Below are 5,782 nucleotides of genomic sequence, written 5' to 3' on the forward strand. Positions count from 1 at the left end.
TGAGAGAAGTCATGCAGGCTTATTCCAAAAAGAGAGAGATATCAGCCCAAGAAGCGGTCGCAAGAGCATGTGGAATCAAACTGAAAAAATGTTCACGAGGTGTTGTATTCCTACCAACTGATGACAACCCAGTTAAAATGAGTCGCCCGATGTCAGCCCTGGAAGACGCAACACCAGGAAGTGCAAGTATATGGATGACATCACTGACGGACAAGTACAAAAACAGACCTGAGACACCAGATTTTGAGGAGATGTGTCTGGCTGATTTTGCAGCAACATGCAGACTTGTCTATGGCAATCAGGCAAAAGGCAAAGATGTTCTCCGCTTGCTGAATGACTCGGGATTTGTTCAAAGGCGAAAAAACGACAAGCCTGCTGTGATCAGATTTTACCGCCCCTCGAAGGAAAAAAGTCCTGAACAGCACTATGGATCACTGCTGAAGCTGTACCTTCCCTACAGATCAGATGCAGAACTGAAAAGGCCATTCTTACCAACGTACCAGTCCTTTTACGAAAGTGGCATTGCACGTCTGCCTGGCCGTGAGCACGGTGAGCTAGTTAAATACATTGTGAAAAGAAACAAAGACAAATACGAGAAAAACAGTAAAGAGATTGAGCAAGCTGTGGAAGAGTACGAGCAGAACAGAGGATTGATTGATGAATGGAACAACCTGGCACCTGAATCTGAACTTGTGAGGATGGAGTGCATTGATGAACTGCAAGCAGCAGAGCCAGATCACGACAATGTACAAGAAAATGTCCCAGACTACAGTCGTCAGGTTAACGCTGTAACAGAAGCCAGAGCCATCAGAGAGCCCCCTGCAATGGATCCTGCTGTGTTACGTCAAATGTACCAGAACCTGAACCAGAAACAAGCCTGTGTCTTCTCTTTAATCAGAGACTGGTGCATCAAGCGTGTTCGTCGCCTAAATCCAGAGCCGCTGTTCATCTATATCAATGGTGGAGCTGGAGCAGGAAAGTCACATCTGATCAAATGCATCTACGCAGAGGCGTCAAAGATACTGTGCAAAGTACCCAGACATGCAGACGACACTGACATATCAAGCCCCACTGTGCTGTTGACTGCTTTCACTGGAACCGCAGCATTTAACATCTGTGGAACAACTCTGCACTCTCTGCTGAAGCTCCCCAGAAGTCTGAAACCTCCTTTTGTGGGACTGGGTAACAAATTGGACGAAGTCAGAGCAGAACTGATCAATGCTGAAATCCTCATCATTGATGAAGTGTCCATGGTGTCAAGGGCCCTCTTTGCATATGTTGATGTCAGACTGAAACAGATCAAAGGCAGCCAGAAACCTTTTGGAGGAATGTCAGTCATCGCTGTTGGAGACTTCTATCAGCTACCACCAGTACGACAGTCTAAACCTCTGTGTGTACACAACCCAGAAGACATTGACCTGTGGCAGGAAAACTTTCAGATGATCACGCTCACTGAGATCATGCGTCAGAAGGATGATGTTGCCTTTGCAGAGATGCTGAACAGGATCCGTGTGAAAGACAAGTCAGAAGAGTTGTCTGAATCAGACAGAGCTTTGTTGTCACAAGCCATCACTGAACCAGCTCAACGCCCTGCTGATGCCCTGCACATTTTTGCCACCAACAAACAGGTAGGTGCTCACAATACTGAAATACTGACGAAGAATTACTCCAACGTCACCAAAATTGATGCAGACGACTACAAAAAGGATCCGAGGAATGGGAAAATGACACGACAAGAACAACCATTCAAAGGAGGTACAAATGAGCTACCAGACACACTCCAAGTTGCAGAAGGCGTACGTGTCATGCTGACTAGAAACCTGGATGTTTCCAAAGGACTGGTGAACGGTTCGTTTGGTACTCTTATCAAAGTGGTAACCTCTGAACCGCCTGGATCTGCACATGTCAACATGCTTGGACTCCAAATGGATAATGAAACAGCATCAGGATCAGCTGACAACCTTGTTTATATCGAGAGATCAGAGGACAACCTGAAACAGAAAGGAGCTGTGCGCAGACAGTTTCCCATCAAGCTGGCTTTTGCATGCACCATTCACAAGGTTCAAGGCATGACAAGACATTCAGCTGTTGTCTCCCTGAAACACATCTTTGAGCCTGGCATGGCTTATGTGGCATTGAGCAGAGTCACCTCTCTCAGTGGACTGCACCTGCTGGACATGGATGAGAGTAAAATCTACGCCAACACTGAAATCACTGAAGCGCTTGAGGCCATGAGACAAATGAACCTGGACGACATGATGCCACTTCTTCATCTTAGAGACACACTGAGCCGACCTGACACTCTGACCATTGTTCACCACAACACAGAGGGACTGCCAGCTCACATCAATGACATCAAGAGCCATCACGAACTGTGTCTTGCGGATGTTTTGTGTCTCACAGAAACCCACCTACAGGGCTCCTTTGTGGCAGACAGTCTTCAACTTCAGGGCTACACCATGTTCAGACGAAACAGACACCTGTCCTACACCAATGATCCCCAGATGGCAAAGAAAGGTGGTGGTGGAGTTGCCATGTATGTCAGAAATCATATCCAAGTGCACGAGAAGCAGTACATACATAATGTAACTGACCTAGAGTTTGTGGCTCTGAAGATTGAAGCCCCAGTGAGAGCACTAATTGCAGCTGTGTACAGACCACCAGACTACTGTGTCAAGTCATTCCTGAAGAACCTGAGCAGCCTTGTGGACTCACTGGAGATCATGGATATTCAACCCATCATTGTCTGTGGTGATTTCAACGAGAATCTGAAGTCTGAAGAAAAAAAGCCAATACTGGAGATGTTTCAGTCCAAAGGGTTTCAACAACTCATCACTGATCCAACCACAGAGAAGAACACACTGTTGGACGTGGTTTTCATCTCTCAACCTCAGCAGTGTCTCCATTCTGGTGTGCTGAAGACCTACCACAGCTATCACAACCCCATTTACTGTGTATTGTCTTTTAACAGTTCGTGAAACAGTGCGGTAAGCCATACAGGTTTAGTAAAATACAAGTGACTCATTTGATAAAATTGTGTTTTCATCATGTTGTTATCACCATGTACATTCTTCAGTTTGCAATCAATAGGACAATTCTTTAAGCATCATCTTGTGTAAAAAAAAAAAAAGTGTGTTTTGGCTTGTGCATTTACCAGGGAGGGTTTTGGGTTTTGGGTTGGTAAATGCACAAGCCAAAAGAGTTTCAGGAACCAAGGACAGCCAGTGTTTACAATACCTGTGCTACATGTGTAACAGACACTGAAAAATGAACAATAAAATAAATGAATTTCAATAAATAATATTTATCAATTAATATAATATATCCTATTAACTGTTAAATTAATAAAAAACATCAATACACATTTATATGCAACTGCTGAAAGTACATGTTCTCTGTGTTGTGTGAGCTGGGATGGTCACCTCCCCTGCCTCGGGGCAGGTGGCCTGACCAGAGACCATTCACTCTGTGTGCTTTCTGACCCCTACTCAACGTTCCCCTCTCCAACCTTTACCACACCACTTCCAAAACTGTGAAGATCAGCTGGGAACGGCCAGGACATGGTGGCTGTCAGTCTGCCATTGCCCAGGTACTGCAGCATCATCCTGTCAACAGTGGATCCACCACAACTGGGTTCCACAGAGTTCTTCTTCCTGCCTGCCCTGGTTGTTCTTCGCTGAAGAGAATGAGACTGTCGTGGTGCTGCTGGTTGCTGAAGGTATGACAGACAGTATGTGATTTATAGGCTACAAGTTCTGCACATGTTTTATGCCACAAAAACGTACAACATCTTTCTCTTCTCTTTTATCAGGAGCACCTACTTCCACCTCATCATCATCCGGCCACGTCTGACCAGAAACAACAGCATCATCAAAACCGTCAGTCTGCAGAGCCCTCACTGCTGGACCGCACATACACAAGTCATCCTGCTGCCAGCTTCTATGCCTGCTCACAACAGAGCCAAAGGTACCGCTTTGTTGTTTTGTCATTAAAAAATGTGGATGACACTGTTGACAATGTAGGTTTACAACAATATCATGTCCACTGCCTTCTCCTTTCAGGTCTCCCCCACTTGACAGTAGAGACCGACAGGGCTGGACAGCTTTCTGGACCTTGTGATCTGTGTGACGGAGCACTGAGGGTGACAGGCTGATGATTCTCTGGCAGGTGATTACTTAAGGTAAATGATAATCAGTTAGTAAGTGTTGAACATGTGATTTATGTCTTGGTCTTCACTTTCCAAAACATTTTCTATTTTGTCTTGTCAGGTTCACCTCCCTCATTCTTCTGTTGATCATCTGGCAAGTGATGAGGTGCACTGCTGCACGGACACACAGCTCAGAACCACCAAGCCATCGTGCTGTCACTGACCACACATGACAGCACCATCCAATCTGTGCAGCAAGCAGCAAATGGCCAAGTCAAATTTGAACATGGGCCACTGCAGTCAGGACTGTGCCCATGTGATATATACTGTTGAGCCCATAAGGTTTTATTCTTGGCCGTCACAACATCTATCACACGTCTGCCCGTCCTGGGTGAGGGATCCCTCCTCTGTTGCTCACCCTGAGGTTCCTCCCGTTTTTTTCCCCCTGTTAAGGGTTTTCTTGGGAGTTTTTCCTCAGTCGATGTGAGGGTCTAAGGGCAGAGTGTTGTAATGCTGCTGTGTCAAGCACTTGGAGACAACGTTTTTTTTAGAAATGCAATACACAAATGAACCTCCTTTCCTGCAAGTGCTGTAATAAAGACAGATTCTAACTATCCCAAGGACAGTCATTCTTATATTATGTTTACCTAGTATTTTTTGTTGATACATTCCACATTACTGAAGAAAGGTGTTGTGTCTGAACAATTACATCAGTGAAATCTATTTCTACTGGTTTTAGACCTTTAAACACATCTTTTACACTTTTGTTAAACAATTCAGGTGTTTTTCCACCAAGTCATATAATTCAACCTCCTGCTCACATGTTCTGCTTTTACCTCTCACATATTGCTCCATCTATATTACCTCCCACATATTGCTTCATCTATATTAATAATGGTTCAACTATGTTTTTACAGCTGTCAGTTTTGAAAAATATTTGAGAAGACTTCAGTTTTTCAATTTCTTCATACACATCACACACACACACAAACACACACAGTGGTGAGTTTGCAAAACCTCATGCAGTAGCAACAAAATGCAAGCAGTAGCAGCGGCAAGGGAATCGAGCAGTGGCGATAGCAGCAGAACGTGGCAGCAGTAGCAGTAACATAGCCAGGGATGAGCAGGTAAGATGGGGGGTTGAAATAGCCTATTTGGATGAGGACAGCATGTGAATGATCAGCTAATCGTGATTTTAAGCTGTCAGGTTCCAGTGCTTTTTGCAGCTGACTTCAACTCTTCAACAGACTCTTAAACTGTTACATTTAATAACGCAGGATTTTCCAACATGTTTGTCTTTCATTTCAACATTTTTACTGGTTGTAGACCTTTGACACATTTTTTTTAAACTATTATCTAAAACAGTTCAGGTATTTTCCCACCATGTCATGTCATTCAGCCTCCTGCTTTCATGTTATACGTTTCTTCTTGAGATATTGTTTAGCTTTCAGTTAAACTAATTTGAGTAGACTCAAGCTTTTCAATACATTCATACTATTCTTCAACAATTCAAGTAATTTCCACCCATTTCATACATCCTCCATCTTCAATCTTATACTTTTATTCTTAAGATATTGTTTCATCTATATTAGTAATGGTTCAACAATGTTTTCAAGCTGTCAGTTTTATATACGA

General features: G+C 43.8%; 1 long non-coding RNA gene across 3 annotated transcripts; it reads left to right on the forward strand.

Annotated features, from left to right (window-relative positions):
• Positions 1-3,208: 3,208 nt before the first annotated feature.
• LOC146975326 (uncharacterized) lies at positions 3,209-4,676 on the forward strand. Of its 3 annotated transcripts, XR_015037348.1 has the most exons (5): positions 3,209-3,718; positions 3,812-3,966; positions 4,080-4,180; positions 4,269-4,455; positions 4,490-4,676. It is a non-coding gene; the product is annotated as an uncharacterized LOC146975326 (long non-coding RNA). The 3 variants fall into 3 exon arrangements; XR_015037346.1 differs by having other exon boundaries at positions 3,210-3,718; positions 4,269-4,676; XR_015037347.1 differs by having other exon boundaries at positions 3,212-3,718; positions 4,083-4,180; positions 4,269-4,675.
• The last annotated feature ends 1,106 nt before the right edge of the window (positions 4,677-5,782 follow it).

This window comes from Trachurus japonicus, chromosome 13 (assembly GCF_045865225.1).
Source record: "Trachurus japonicus isolate A0001 chromosome 13, Traja_1.0".
NCBI classification, from domain to species: Eukaryota; Metazoa; Chordata; class Actinopteri; order Carangiformes; family Carangidae; genus Trachurus; species Trachurus japonicus.